Source organism: Emydura macquarii, unplaced genomic scaffold (genome assembly GCF_026122565.2).
Source record: "Emydura macquarii macquarii isolate MOO-44397 ecotype Brisbane River unplaced genomic scaffold, CSIRO-AGI_Emac_v2 contig_2473, whole genome shotgun sequence".
NCBI lineage: Eukaryota > Metazoa > Chordata > Testudines > Chelidae > Emydura > Emydura macquarii.
Genome location: NW_027132610.1, coordinates 28,473,996 through 28,491,316, shown reverse-complemented (window position 1 = coordinate 28,491,316; position 17,321 = coordinate 28,473,996).

Here is a 17,321-nt window from a genome sequence, read left to right as displayed (position 1 = left end):
TGAGAGAACCCAATAAAAGGGAACTAGCTGTGGTGTCTTATATCCCACATTATGTAGATGTCACGGATATATGTCTTTTTTGTTCTGGTATCCCAATTATCATAAGATCAATTCCTGCCCCCATTCCATCTGTGATATTCTGTGCATCTGTAATTAACCGTAATCATTATTAATAATTTGCATTAATCATTTCTTAACAGTTCCTATGCGTCAATATGGTTTAACTGCCTAGATACTGCATAGCAACCTATTTGAAAAAATCCCCCCCAAACTCCTATCTGGCAGCATGCTATGGTGTACTGTACCCTTTGCCGTCACTTGTTTACTCCTGAGAATGAGAGTGCAGAATGATGACCTAGGGTTATGCCTGCAGGCCTACACTATCTTAGCTAAATTCTAGCCTTTAGCATAACTACTTCCACAAGGCCTTACACTAGGACAACAGGCAGTGACTCTTAGCAAGTTTAATAATCCTAATTACTCATGTTTATTTATGTTCATCTACTTGCCCCCATGCATGCTGAAAACTAATAAGCAAATTATAACTGTCAGTCATATACCCCTATGGTGTTGTTACACTTACAGCAGCAACAAATACTGGGAGAACAGTAGAATAATCATAGGTCAACAGACAGAGGGGGCCATGATTTAACCCTCAACTTCTCTGTGTTTCATTTTCCCGTCTGTGAAAGGGAGATCATGTTTTCCTACTTTCACATAGGTGTTATCAAGCTTAATTCATTAATGCTAATAATGTTATTTGAGAACATCTGATTGAAGGCACTCTACAGTTACTCATGTACACAGTTACACACTTACTTATTGTAAGTACTTTGATTTCCAAATCAATCTTCCAAATCTAGTGGGAGCTGCCCATCACTAATTATCTGCCCAGCATGTGAGAACACTCCCTCTTTATAATGCTTACAGTTGTTGACTCCTTTAGATGGGGACATGATGAACCTGGCATGCATTATTCTGTATATTTGAATTTGAAGGAGTACCACTCTGGTATTTTCTGGGCTGTGCTGATCTTCTACACATTCACACAGCATTCCTAGACAAATATGTAAATAACAAGTCAAGCCAAAGATCCTTTGTCAGGCTCCTGTTATTTGATACCAGATGCATCAGAGACTCTTGTCCCCATCTGCCTGTTTCATCTTAGATATGAAAACACCATATTAATTGTGACAATCATATTAAGTACATCTGATTGTTTAGGACATGGGTTACCAAATGTATCTCACAGTGCAGGTGACATGGTTTCCAGCGCAATGAACTATAATAATCATAGCAAACTAGACAATTTATTTATAATTTACTCTGAAAGAGTGAAATTTGGTTCTTAGAGAAAATATCTATATCTTTCAATCATTAAAGAAATTACAGTCACTTTTGTTGTAGTAATTTTTCTTTTATAATTTTGCTTAAGGAAGAAAAATGACCTGGCTGTAATTGGTTTCTACTCTATTTTATTCTTTTATGCGTACACCTGTCATCTAATCTGCTTGTCTCAGATTTAAGTCTGCCAAACTGGCTCTAGCTCAGGGTGGTATTTGTGATGTACTATGGATTGTGTTGAAATCTTTTTGAACTCATTTAGATTGTGACATTTTATAGAAGAATAATTAAAATGATTTGCAGTTACTTTATCCTGGGATGACGCGGGGAACAAGTTTTATATGTGAAGTGCACTCATCAGGTTCACTCATTGCCTGAGTACTTTTGCATCTATCACATCTGCTTTGCAGTTAGTTAATGTCAATATTTTGGTTGCTAAAAATGTGACAGATAAAATAATTCGTGGAAAGAAGGGCAGCTCTGTCCTCACTGGGAACACAAATACACTTGCAATATATGCCTCTAACATACAGAGGAGAACTGAACAATGGAATATACTTCCCTATTTCAAACACTATATCAAAAGCTCTGTGTGATTCACCTCTGTGACCTGCTTGAGCTTCACTCACCAGGGAAGTAGGAAACTTGAGGTTGACGCACTCCCCACATCATGTCTTTCACACTACAGTGCTACTGCCCAGGTACAAAAGCTAGTCATAAACTCCTGGAGATGATGACAATCATTTATTCTTCTGCACACACAAAATTCATAGCAGGCCACATGTAATTTTTTAACTGGTTTATCTCAGCTTGTTATTTCCTCCGTAAACTATCTGAATTAGAGAATGACAATCTGCTGCCTTCCCCTCATCAATCATCATTCTAGCTTAAACTGCAAGAGTTTTGGGGGGAATTTGTCAGTTATGGGCAACAAGGAATTCAAAACTCATCTGAAAAAACTGCCCCATGTGTCTCAATTTCAAGAAAGAAAGGTTTTCTCCACACTTAAAATTAAGTCGTATAACTCAGCTGGGACTTCACATTTTCCTCAATTGATCTTTGTGCTACTTCTCTCATTTTTCAGCTGAAATTCAGTTAGGACTAGGATATATTGTTGTCAGTGTGTTTACATTCACTATTTCCTGCTCTTCTTCCAGGGATCTGTGATGACACATCTTCATCCTTTCATTTCTTGCTTCTTCTGTCATGTTATCAGAATTAGAATGTGTTTGCATGCATTTCAGACCCTTGAATGTGACAATGACCTTAGGGTCTATGAAGGGAAACAAGATGTCAGAAACAGGGCTCGCTGTTCTACTTTCACAGTCTTTGATTTGTGGATACAACTGGGAGAGTTTGAGAAACAAACTGCCTCACTTTTAAAATACAAAAAAGTTCTCTGAATCTGCTGAGATTTTGAGCCTAGCATACGTTTTTGTTTAAAATCATGGGAGAAAGGCAATGTACGACAGGTCAGTTTCTGCCCTAAATATCACCCTGTGCAGCTTCATAGGAGCAATGGGTGTAAGGCACAGCAGGATTTGACCCTGAAGCTATATCCAGCTTCCCCAATGTTTTTTTTTTAATTGTTTATTTTTCTTTAAATTATTGCAGACGAATTTGGTTTTATTCATAAGATTAATTTACAGAAATGCAAAGCACTGTACATCACCATAGAGCTCTACAGACGTGAATTAATCCAAATGACTCCTCATAAATTGGGTAGGCAGGTATCTGAGGGGGAGAACTGGTTGAACATGGATTTTCACCTCTTAGATGAGTGCCCTATGAGTGGGCTATAGCATCATTTTCACTTGCTCTTTAGCCCAATGTTCCATTTCTATAACTAATTAAATATGCAGCTTCAACAGAGAGAGTCCCACATCAGAGTGTCCCACAGCCCAGTGGTTAGGTTACTCACTTAGGATATGAACAGGGATCATCCATCCCTTTTTTCATCAAACAGAGTGGGATTTAAACAATGATTTCCCACATTTCAGGTGAGATGAATTACATTACAGGGCTGTTCTGTATAGAGTTAGGCATGTACTGCTGCTGTTTCTTGCAACTTCAGGAGACGGTTTCCAGCTGTGGTACCCAAGTGGAGATAGTCCAGCCCATCCTTAGATCCCTATCTCTGTGAGATGGGCAGCGTTTAGCACATATGCCTTTCCTTGGAATCTCTTATTGGCTAGTTTAGGAGGCTCCCTGTCTAGCATGCTGGCTTTTGTGCATCCCATTCTTAGAAACCTATCTCTCTCCATGCAATACATAGGGAACCTAGGTGCCTAACTCAGAATTTTTGTATTCAGCTGGGTGCCTTGGTGCCTAAAAGTAAGGCTTTGCAACACTGACTATTGTAGTAGCTAAGTCCTTTTATGGATTTGGGCCTTCGGCATGATGAGACAGCCTACAATGGCATGTAGCCGATCTGCGACTGCTAGCAGCGAATATCTCCAATGGCCAAGGATGGGGCACTCGATGGGAGAGGTCTCTGAGTTACTGCAGATAATTCTTTCCAAGGCATCTGGCTGCTGGGTCTTGCTCACATGCTCAAAGTCTCACTGATTGCCATATTTGGGGATGGGAAGGAATATTACCTTATGTCAGATTGGCAGAGACTCTGAGGCCTGGTCTATACTGCCGGCGAAATTTGGTGGCAGTTGACGGAAGATACACAAGCTACTCAGAGTAGCTCGCGTAACTCCCGTTGACTTTGTAACTTCCCTTTAGCGTTCCGTCTCCACTACACTGCGACAATGGGAAATGCATACACATTGACGCAATGCTAGGCTTTTGGGGAGGTGATTGTAGTAAATCGACTTCTGGAACAATTGAGCGGGTCTCACTTCTGCTCAATCTATCGGGCTAAATTGATCTGATGGTGGCAAAATTGTAGACATACCCTAAGGGCTTTTCACCTTCTTCTGCAGCATGGGGCACCAGTCACTTGCAGGTCTGAACTAGTATAAATGGTGGATTCTCTGTATCTTGAAATTTTTAAATCATGATTTGAGGACTTCAGTAACTCAACCAGAAGTTATGGCTCTATTACATGAGAGGGTGGATGAGATTTTGTGGCCTGTAATGTGCAGGAAGTCAGACAAGGTGATCATGATGGTCCCTTCCGGCCTTGACGTCTATGAGTCTATGAATTTAGCTTTAAGAATGTGAGTAATCCAATTCCTTTTTAGCACAGCACTGGTGTGCTGCTTAACTTTAAATATATGCTTACGTGCTTTCCATGAATTGGGACTTAATCTTTATTACTTCTTGAAAACTTTTTCCTGGTTTGTAAATAATTATTTTATTAGGAAAATTCAAATGGACACTTTGTTATTCTTAAATACCTAACAGTCCTTAAATACCCTTCTAGTGAAAGAATATAGAGTTTTCCTCCACTTGTAGTCTCCTCTCACTCATTTTCCATGGGAAAGGCCATTTTGATTCTAATAATTTATGTATCTAAATTATATTGTCTATTTATAGAAGCCTTTAAGCATCTTAGAGCAGACTTTATGTCTCCTCTAGGTTCAATACAATACCAAGCACAACACTGGTGCTCAACAAATAAATAATGAATAGTTTGTATGACCCTGTTAATTATAATATTTTTTTCTGAATAACAGAATGAAGACACTTGAAACACAGAGCACTATTCCTGAAAACAAATTAAGAGCTGAATTTATTTGTGTCTGGTGGCTCTTTACACTGGCCTTAAAGGGATGCAGAGCAGCTCTAAGGTTCCCCTCTGGCTGGAGCAGAACTGGCATTGCAGTACAGGAGATGTTCTGGGGACAGATGTGGGCGTAGCTAGAGTGTCCCTGTGCCCATTTTATTCTCTAGCTGTCACATCACTCCATAGGGACTGCCATATTCAGGATGCAAGTTAAAATAACAAACTTGCACTGAGCACTGATTTGGTCCCTGGTAGTTCCAGGATAGGAGAAGTGCATTGGCACCTCCTGAGTCCTTTTTCCTGGCTCTGCACCAGTGTAAAAATAAATTCAGACCTCCATGAGAAAGGTGCTCTGATGTCCTGGTTATGACCATAATATATAGAAACAGAGCTAGATATAATGGGTCTGATTCCAATCTCACCAACACCAGTGTAACTCTGTGGACTTCAGTTCAGCTTGTTCACATTTATACTGATGTAACTGAGACAAGAATCAGGCCTGATGAATCTAATGAATTAATGTATAAATAAATGCAAGCCTTTTCTTTATCCTGGCTTAGGTCCCCCAGGCACAAAAACAAAGTGAAGAATCCGATTCCTGCCCAAGAAAAACAAATTCCTTTGAAAAACCACAAATGAAATATGTAGAGAAGGAAAATTGTTTGGGGGAGAACGTTAAATCAGTTAAGAACATACTGTTACAGAAAATGATATTCCTCTTCCAAATATCCATTAGTTTCTGATAATCAGGAATTCTTGGATGCTTGAACATTCCATTAGTAAGACACAGTGAGTTAATTATAATAATTATCAACAGTTTTAATTGCTTTGTTATAACGTATTTTGCAGTTGGACAGTGCGAAATCAATATGCACTTCTAGGAAATGTCCTTAGTATGATAAAAACAGGCTCCTATAGGCAATGCTTAATTTGTAATGAAAGAGGTGCTGGGCTGAAGCAATTGTTTTACATTCATAACTGACATGGCAAGCCCGGAGATGCCAGAGCTGTGAACTGTCAAGCCCAGAGGTGCCGGCACAAATTAAGCACTGCCCTTATACCCTCCCTTAACCTTAGACTGGAACTTAGATTTTTTCCAGTACTTGTGCGTAGAACAGCAGTTCTCAAACTATGGGGTGGGCCTCCCGAGGGAGGTGTGGGAATGTGTCAAGGGAGGCAAAAAAAAGCTGACATAACTGACATGGCAAGCCCGGAGATGCCAGAGCTGTGAACTGTCAAGCCCAGAGGTGCCGGCACAAATTAAGCACTGCCCTTATACCCTCCCTTAACCTTAGACTGGAACTTAGATTTTTTCCAGTACTTGTGCGTAGAACAGCAGTTCTCAAACTATGGGGTGGGCCTCCCGAGGGAGGTGTGGGAATGTGTCAAGGGAGGCAAAAAAAAGCTGTGCTTTTTTTTTTTTTTTTTTTAAGAGCTCTGGCTGTCAGCCCCTGGTGGCTGGAGCTGATGCGGAAGGTCTGTGTACATCTGGGAGGCCGAAATAAAGGGGACATCTGGAGCTCCCCCTTCAATTCCTCATCTGGAGGCAGTCTGGGCTCGGGCTTTCCCTTCCTCCCCACTCACTCGCTCATTGGAAGTGGTGGGGCTCCAGCTGTCAGCCCCAGGTGGCAGCAGCAGCACAGAAGTAAAGGTGCCAAGGGAGCGCTAAATCTGCTTTTCGCCTTGCTGCCCTTAGTTCTGTGCTGCTGATGGCATGATGTTGCCTTCAGAACTGGGCGCTGGGCTAGCAGCCACTGTTCTCCCCTCTGCCTTCAGAATTGGGTGGCGGTATATGCACTGGGGGAAGGGAGGAGGAAAGAGGGAGGGAGACAAACAACTATAGACACAAATAAGGGGGGCCCGATCAAATAAGTTGGAGAACCACTGGCCTAGAGGGATTAAACTGAATGGCTTTTGTCTATCTTGAACCTTGTTTTTAAAGGGGAAGTGGAGTCTTCTCTTAAAATTCATTTCAGTCCTACCAGATTTAATTTTTCAATGCAGGTAGAAATGCACCTCTGGCCAATTTTGTTTGCTTCAATCACATTCAGAATGTATTCCTTTATTTCCCTAAAATGCTTTAATTTTACAAAGAAATATTTTGCTTGCATTCAACTGTGCATCGTATAGTCTTCATAATTGTCATATTAACAAAAAATAAGGTGGGATATACTATACTGTATAAATCCTGGTAACAATTTCCTTCTTGGAATGTCAGAACACTTAAACTAGAAATTAATTCACAGCATTATAGTGAAGTAAATAAGTGTTAATAATATTCTTGTAGAGATGGGGTAACCAAGGCAGAGAAATGTGGAAGTACATTTCCAAAAGTTATACAGCAAGTTAGTGAGGGATACAGGAATAGAACCCAGGAGTTATGAATGCCATCTCCTGCTCCAATTGTAAAGCCACGTTAACTCTCTTTAGTTACAGACTGTAATAATATCTGTGCTAGTTCAATATATCTGATTATCTTTATTTGCAATGATTTATCTGACTACCAAAACATTATAAACACAGTCTCAGTGCAGTCTCCACCTTGGATTCCCTCTTCAAGGGGAGAAAATCCCTATGGCTGCCTCATAAGCTTTAAAAGCTTTGTTATTTTTTTCCTGTGAAAGAGCTTTATTATGTGCAGACAATGCTTAAAGAGGCTTTGCCAAACACAAGCTTTTAAAGCAGCTGTATGGGATTCCTTTTTCAATGTGGCAAGTCCCACAAGACGTTGTAGACTCCAGCAGTTTGCCCGACAATCCTGGCACACTGGTCAGCTGCTATTATGCTGCATATCTGGTCCTATCTTATATACAGACTGACAGTTGTGCCACACCCGTGCGGGTAATTTTGCTACATCTAGGCCAATGGGAGTGTTTCAAAAGGGGTCTTTCAATTGGGTCAGGCCCCAGATGAGTATCTACTAGTGAGCAGATGAGACTTCCAAACTAATTTCCTGTTGTCTGGCCTTATGTCAGACTTGAACTGAGGTGAAAGGCCAATGCCCTTAACACGCTCTGCCAAGGAGCTATGTGAAAGTGCTCACTGCTAATGTAATTCCTGTTTAAACCCTTGTTTAAAAAAAATCACCTTCAGAACAAGATTATTCAGCATTTTACCTTATTCTGAATAAAAACATATTCTGTTTTACCAGCTCCAGGGGATGCTGCTAAATCTTACATATGCTGCAGGGATGTAGGCTGAGACATGGGGGCCAGATCCTCAATTGGTGAAAATGGGTGCAGCTCCATTGACTTCAGGGGAGTTTATACCAGCTGAGGATTGGACCCTTAATGGGTTTTTTTTCAGGTCCACCATAATGCATGAGTCCTATCAGGCTCCAGGGTTAAAAGCCTATCAGCTTTTTCAGGCCATAGTTCCAAAAAGATCATGGTGGGCAGTATGGTTTCTTGTTGCTACTCTACTCTTGTGATCTATAAGTAAACAGAACTTTAACCTTCTGTAAGTTCCATGATAAGTTATTTGTTGGAGCAGCTGATGTGTCAGACCCAGCTGATTCACATATGATGTCTCAGGAGCAAGCTGACTATGCTTCATGTAAAATCCAACTGTAGCACCATCATTATAAAAGTGTTGCCTTTTCAATAGCTGCCATTCCTCCTGTCAAGGGCTTCAAGTGTATTAAGGTCTTATTCTTTTAATTACTTATAATGACTAATGATGATTCACAATCTTCCTTTCTCCTTCCTTAGTTCTAATAACGCATGTTTTTATCTTTGCTGTCTTAAATCCCCTTCTCACTATTAAGGGAAGCTTCTGAAGCAAGCAGACTCTGGTCTCATACTCTGAGTCTTCCAGACAGTCCTCAATAGTTCCTGAGGATGTTTCCGTTTTTTAATAGTGCCCCTTGCTATTTCAGCTATTCTACTATTTTCAAGACTGTAATGATTGTTGTCATTATTCTAGCTAGATATATCTACTTGGAGGCTGCTGAGAAGTGTTCCAGAGAGACATGAGCTGCACCCTACCTTCCTCTGAGCCCAAAAGGTCAGCAACATTTCCAATCCCTGCTGGTCCTAGAGGCAAGAGTCTTGTGGCTATTCTTTAGCCCTGACCTCTTGCATAGCAGTAGACACTGATGCCAAGTCACTGAGTTGACAGAATATATATAACCTCTTAGTTTCTAATACTCACAGATTTTCAATACCCTGGAGCAACTTTTTGATTTTTAACAGTGTTATTATTTTTTGATAGTACTTGACTTCTTGGTGGGGAGGGGAACTGCAACTACTGGTGGTTATTACAAGTGATTTAACATATTTCTTTGTATAAAGGCAACTGATTTCTCAGTCTCTGTCTGCCTGCCTGTCTGTCTGTCTCTTTCAGGAACTGTATTAGTGCTTGCTTTCAATTTAGTTGGCTTTTGCTGCACTTATTTAAGAGCCTTTTTATTATTGGAAGAAGCCTTTTAATTTTCTTAATTTCTATTTCAGAGGCTGGCTTCTTTTATTTTCTGTTTCTGGCTTTGATAGCTTGATATTATTTCTGGATGTCTTTGTTTTTCCTCTGATCAAGAAAGACCATGCCAAGATGCCAAAGACTGTTTGAAGAAAAAGGCAAAAATGCCCATGGAAGGCTGTTCAGAGGGACAAAAGCCATTTCATTGACATGTCATTTATTGTGTTCAGAGGCTGACTAATGCACATGTGCACAGGCTGCAAATCAACAGCTATCAAGGAAATAAAAGGGAGGATTTTTGGGGGGGTAAAGGATTTTTATTGAATGAATTTTGCTCAGTGTATTTATAGAACATTGATTACACATCTATATTTTTTTCAGAATCCAGGTCTTAGCAACAGCTCATCCTGGCACCATGCTATGTCAGAGCTGCTGCAAACTTGAAATGCTTTTCAATGCATTTTATTATGTGCTTAACATGAACAGACATGTTTCCTTTCCCATCTCCAAGAAAGAGGCTGCTACTTCAAAACCTTTCTCAGCTAATACACCAGAGCAGTCCCTTGGACTAGACATTCTGAACTAGTGTAACTCACTAAGAGGCAAGAATCAGCACCACATGGGGTATAACAGTCTCACCAGGCTGCAGTATCTCCATTTATTTTTAGATTTCTGCACCACAGCTGGCTACTGACTACTCCAGGAATAGTAGTTCTGCCTGTAAAGTAAAGAGAGCTGTGTTCACAACTTATCCTCAGAAAGATATTAATAATGAAAAATAGGGCAATGTACGAAATATACTATTTAAGGACTGTTTTCAAGATGGTCTGTGTAACAGTAGTAAGCATTCAGTGGAGCAAAACTAAGACAAATTCCACTAATAAGATGTTAGGTATTCAGGATGTCACACAAGCCATCTCCTATCTACTACTTCTAAAGGTGGCCTAAACAAAAGAAAAACAAAATATAGACAAGCCCTTTTTATTTCTTTCTACTGCATAAAGTAGCCATATATGTTTGTTTTTAAAGATTTTATTCTATGTTTTTTATGTTAGAAATATTTGGTTGTCACTGCCCTGCATGTGCTGAAACACAGGTGAACTAGGGGGATTATGACATGATGTGGGACTAAAATTTGAGCAAGTGTGATTGCTTTTTTAACCAACTATTTAACTCAAACATCTGAAAAACATTTTGGAGAAAAGCTTTCTTTGCAAACGATTAAACACCCAATCCTTTAATAAAGGGCTGAGAAACTTTTCACTCAAGTAGTGTAGCCTTCCAAAGAGTTCTTAAATAAAAACAGGAAAGACATACCTGAAGTAGAAAAAAAAACAAAAACCCAGTCACAAACAGAACTTTATTTTATGTGGGGAGGAAATTCAGGGTTTTTTTATACATCACAAAGAAGGAAAATAGGGCACAAACATTGTTTCTTTCCTTTGTGGTTATCATTTAAAATTTATCATGGTTTGAAATTTAGCGGCCAGGTTTATATTCATACAACTTTAAAAGCTTGCTCAAGTATATTATGGGACAAAGTTTGAATCCTACCACAATAACTATTTTGAAACCCAATTTTGACTAACACAATACCCAAATTGGGCAGTTTCAATGTGCTAATTTGGATTAAAGTATTTCCTTTTAACATCACAGTGAAACCATACGAATAACATGTTTTAGGGTAAGTCTTCACTGACTGCCGTCGGATCAATCTATCCAGATTGATTGAGTGGTCAGTGAAGACCCGCTCAATCGATCCGGAAGTCAACATGTTAAAACCACCCCCTCAAGTGGCGTAGTGTTGCATTGACAGGAATGCATTTCCCGTCGGCGCTGCACAGTGAAGATGCCATGTAGAAGAGGAGTTACGAAGTCGATGGTAGTTACACAAGCTACTCTGTGTTGCTTATGTAACTCCCGTCAACTGCTGCTGAATTTCAAGGTAAGTGTAGACCAGGCCTTAGCATTATTGCGCTAAGGTAAAAAGATGACATACTCCCATCTGCAGTCTATACATACTACGCCTGATTCTCCCCTATATTTCCCCAATTTTTTGATGATGTTAAAACCATTGATTTCAGTAGAATTGTACTGGAACAAAACTGGTGTAACAGATTAGAAAATCAGGGCTACTGACTTCAGCATTTCTGGATGATGAGAAGTGAAGATTTAGTGTCGTGGAGCTGCCAAAACTCACTGGGGCATAGTGGTCAAAGAATAAAACAACAAACAGCAGATGTGGAGTTGATATTTTTCTCCTTTCCTGGAAAATAACAGGAGATATTTGTACTTAAAAATATATAAAGAGACTTAAAATTTTGTTTCTTCATCTGATGACATATGTGCACTGTTACTAAAATAATCTTAAAAAGGGATACTGTATTGTCCTAGATTTATCCTAATTTAAATGCCATTAGAAAATTATGCTTTCATTCAACCGATGAATATATCTGTGAACACATATTGCAAGGAACAATCTTCAAGGATTTGTAATGCAATACTAAAGAAAATGTAAAACACTTAATATATTCCCAAATGTACACTAATCTCGTTAAAGATAGGTAATCAATTTGTTTTCTTTAAAAAAACCCAAATCTTCAGCTACTGTTAATTTGAAAAGGAAGATTTTGCCAGAGTGGAGGGCGGGTTGTCAGAAAAGAGAGTCTGTTAAAGCAAAGGCATATATTTATCTCAAGAGAAATATACATGTAATATTCAAAACATGGTTAAAAGTGAAACATATTTTTTATTTTCATATATTTGAAATTACCTAAAAGAGTCCATAGATGACTCTGACTTGTACTCTGAACTGAGCCAAAAACATGATAAAAGGTACTTCCGTTTTCAGTATGACTTTTTCGCTCTCTCTGATCAAAAATGTTTCCAGCTCTGTTTTATTTAGGTTCTTATACCATGCCCATCACCATGGTGTCCGAGTATCTTTCAGAGCTAAAAATCATACAAGGTGACTTACCATCAGTAGAGTAAAGTTTCCTCTTCAAACTCTCCCCCCTGGGGTGAATAAGGTATGTTAGATATTTTGTGAGTGTCCCAGAAATGCTAATAGATTCTGAGTTTCTGTGTGCGAAGGCAAGGTCAAAGACAGAGGAATTTGCATTGGGACCTGAAAGTGGTGAGGTTTGTGATTATTTTTAGTTGCTACAGGAGTGAATTCCAAAAGCTTTGTCTGCTTTATACAAGAGCTTCACCCTTGAGGGCAGATAGTATTTGTATGTGCACAAAAGGCAAATGAGAAAAATAATTATTCACCATACAGAGATATCTAGAAGATAAACCATTACTAAAATGGTCAAGTTAAACAAGACACAATGAAATAAATGTCAACACTAGTGTAAGTGGGTGAAACCTCCAGGTTGCATCATCTTATGTCTGAGGCGAATTTGACACAGTAATGGCTAACTTGGCCACATCTAGTGTTCATGATCTCACATGGGTATTCTGAGTAGAAAATATAGTTATCCTGCACTCCTCCTAACACAGAATGAAAGCGGAATAGAGTGAAGAACCTATAGAGAAAAGCTTCTAGTATAGATGACTGAGTTTTGAAATGTGTTCCTTTCTTAGAATCTAGAAAAAGTTGTGAATATTGCTTGTGTAAGGCACCTCTGCCAGTTACACAATTATTGACCCAAGGACTTGCTGTGAAAGGCAGGGAAATGTTTCTATCTGCTCTTTATAATGTATCCTATCTGGACTCCCTCTTCTCCTACAGGTCTTCCTGTTTTACCTTTTTCATTATCCATGGGTTTTGGGTTGAGAAAGCATATATTTCACTCAGGTATGTGTGCACCTATACTGTTGACATGACATTACATACTGTGGTTGATTATATTGAAGAGGAAGGTGGGAAGAAGCAGTTCAGAATTTTAATAGAAGGAGCAAGGCTCTACTGATCATATAATTTGCTTTCCCTTTCTACACCTGTTATTGTCTGGATTCTCTCTTGCCTAGCTATGACAATGTATTTTTATTTTCATGGCATACTGACTTACCTTGATAGATAAAGTTTGAACCATTATAAAAAGGGATTGGCACACACTTTCTGGGATTTTAAAACAAAGGAACGTTATAGTTTTGTAAAGTTGTAGAACACCTCTTCTCCTCCTTTCTCACTTATCATGCCAGATGTTTGCTAACAAAGGATTACTCTGAGTTCAATTATTTGCAAGATACAAACCTAAGTGTTAACATTCTGTAATGGGTGATTCATGTAAAATTATCTCACTAGACATTAGGAGTATGAATATCCCTGTAAAATGAAAGAGTTCTTATCTAAAAAGAACCTAAAGACTGATTTTTCCCTTCTTAAAGAATCTCCTTTCATCAAACACTGCATGAAAATTTGAAGTGTGGAGGGGTGTTTCTACTCTTCATAGTATGATAAGAGCCAGGGTGGTGAGTAGACTTTTTTTGCGTGAAATATGTTCCATTCATCTGACTGCGACAATACTAGGAGAGGAAGGTAGGATTGCACTAGTTGCTGGAGAAACTGGGAATAAAATTTACATGCAAGCTCTAGTCTGATTATTTTTTATTACATATTCAAGATTTGCATACACATGGAATGTTGGTAATAGGGAGCTACAGGACTCATTGTCACTACCACAGTTACAGAGTTTAAGGTCCGAAGGGACCACCAGATTATCTAGTCTGTCCTCTTGTATATCACAGACCACTATACACCCACCAGCCACCTCCACACCAAACCCAACAATCAGAATTAGATTAAAGCATTGCAGCCCCCAGGAGACTATCCTCTTGTGTGGCACAGGTAGAGAACAAGAGGGACTGAGGTGACCAATGCCTGAGGCCCTGCAATAGCAGTGAATTGATTACATGACTATACCCAGATCACCCTAGCTAATGACCCATGCCCCATGCCACAAAGTATGATGAAAACCCTAGGATCCCTTCCACTCTGATTTGGGGGTAAAATATTCCTTCCTGATCCTAAATACAGTGATCAGTGACTGGCTGAGGCTGTGAGCAAGACAGCATGGTCTACTGGAGAACGCCTTGGTTCATCACTCAGCAGGTGTGGGTTCTCTTCCCAGCTGAGCTGTTGTGTGGCTTCAAGCAAGTTAACCATTTTGTTTCCCTTCCCTCCATTGGTCAGTCTTGTCCAATTAGATGGTTAGCTCTTCTAGGTAGGAACTGCCTCTTACTCAAGGATAAACAAGATTTCCCACAATACACCATCAATAAATTCCTATACTGGCTCAAGGTAGTCAGGTGCTAAGAACCTAGAGATTTTTAAGGCCTGGCTTGAAAAAGCCCTGGTAGGGATGATTTAGTTGGGGTTAGTCCTGCTTTGAGCTGGGAGTTAGACTAGATGACCTACTGAAGTCTCTTCCAACCCTAATCATACAATCATAAAATCATAGAAGATTAGAGTTGGAAGGGACCTCAGGAGGTCACCTAGTCCAACCCCCTGTTGGAAGAAACTAATCTTCTATGATTCTATGAACCCTAAGATATACCTCCAGAAATCCTAGTGCTAAACCCAGGTAATTGCAATGTGGACATAGTCATGAGTTGCATGTGACTGTGCAATGCGGACATTTACAGATAGGCTTGGCAAGCCAGAAGTAACCTGGCACCCTCTGCAGTGACACCTTACTTTCTAAAATTGCTCAGGTCCCATTAACTCTCTGAATTGCAAAGTGAAAAGATCAGAAAAACTTTTAGGAGACAAAAACATGTGAGTTGCTATCTGCAGCCGCTGAAATGAGATTTCACTTTTTTCACTGCAACACCTAACATATTTTAGATTAGATTATTCTTTTTTTGATTTTCATCTGGTTTCCAAAGAAATTCAGGTTTAGCTCAATTAGTATTTGAGGACTGTACTCCTCTGGTAATAATGTTCACAGTAAAGGAACATAGAGGGTGGATAGCACTGGTCTATGGATAAAGTACTGAAATAAATGAATGCAATGCAATGAATGTAGTGCAATGAAGCCACAGATAAATTATCTAGCTAACAGCTACACCCGTGAAATTTCCTGTCATTTGCTGTGGTGGGGTCAGCAAGATAGTGTGAAGGGGCAGGGCTATCTCAATAGTGTCAGAAAGGAAGCTGTTTCAGGAGTTGCATTTCAGAAGTTTCTTTCAGTCTGAGAGAGATTGCTGGTGATACTTGTATTCCCCATTTAAATACAGAGAATTTTTCTCACGAGTGTTAGAATCTTGAAAAATCGGAAGAAACTTTTGAAGTGTGACTGCTTGAGTAAACCAACAACTTCTGACTCTTCAGGATCAGGTAGTCAAACTGGAAAAATTACTTAATAGTGATTTAGTAACACTTTGAAAGAAATAATCAAGACTACTGGAGAAATAAATGTAATTGAAATTAACAGAATGGTGTATGCAATTAGAGCTCCTAAAATATTTTGTTATGAGAAAGCCAACAGATCTGACAAACCCCTACTTGACTTTTTTAAGGAAATCATTTTAAATAAATTAGCATTTTAGAAACCTTACCTGGCTGTGAAATACATTCTTTAGCAATTTTTTCCTGTTCCAGTAATTTGCCTGTAACCCCACAAAGGAGAGGCTGATAATCAGACTGCCAAGTGAAATAGAAAACAGAGTCCTTGGTGCTGGCCACTGTTAGAGACAGGATTCTGGACTAATGGATCATTGGTTCCATCAAATATGGTGGCTCCTGTGTTCCCTGTTGTGTATAAGGTAGTTGTGGCTGGATTATAGTCTACCCACAACATACTATTTTTAACACAAAGGCCTTGTCTACAATGGGGGTGGTATGCAGCTACACACTGCAATGAAGAGTAGCTGCATGCACACTGTGCTGTTTAGCTACAAGTGGCAATGAAAGGCTCTGGTACGGGGGAGGCAGAAGAGCTGTCAGAGCCTTTTCCTGCTGCTTCAAGTGGGAGAAAGGCTCCTGCATTGGGGAGGCAGCAGGAAGCTACACTGCTAAAAATAGTAGTGTAGACATAGGGGCACTCCTTGGGTGTGTAGACAGCCATGTGGGTTCTGGTGTGTCTACTCTACTCACCTAAGCAGTGCCTCACTAGCTACACTGCCAGTGTACACGTTATTCCACATGCTGCCGAAAGTGTAGGCATAGCCTAAGTTAAACTATATTTAAATATGAGAAGCAGATGTGGGGAGGCAGTTTATCTAAAAGGCAAATACATCATCTGAGCTGTTGGCGTAAGTGTGCCGTATCCCAATCAACTAGAATCAGAATAGTAAATGGAATGTATTTAACCTCTTCCATGTTAAATGTAATAAATTACTGTTATTCTTCCAAGTGGCAGAAGAGCTGTGATTTACTGGTGGCTGTGCCCTCAAATCATTTTCTTTTGGAGTATGTGTGTGTGTGTGTGTGTGAGAGAGAGAGATTAACAGATATTTAAAATAAGAAAGATTGACCTCCCTTTAGAACCTGCCAATTACTTATAAAGCTTATTGCCAAATACACCAGGGGTAAGATAACATATCTTCTAGAAAACAATTCTGTCTAGAAAACAATTCAATTTCACAAAAACATATGTGTGGGAGAAAAGGCTGGGATAGTCAAGTGACTAGGGCGTATTGCTGGGATATGGGAGACCCAGGTTCACGTCAGTAGTCTGAATCTGGCCCACTGAACACTAGGTCTCCCCCATGGGTATTGTAGCCAGCTGGTTATTCCAGGCTGGATCTCTGTGTTACAGGAAATTTCCTCCTGGACTTGAGAAACCATCCTGACAAAAGTTTATTCATAGCCAATGTGTTTTCATGAAAAGTTCTGGTTTCAACAAATTGAAAAATATTTAGCTGGAAAGTTCTTGATCAACTCTAATTAAGTAGAGAATTGTGCTTCCAGCTTCAGATACAGCCCCAAATC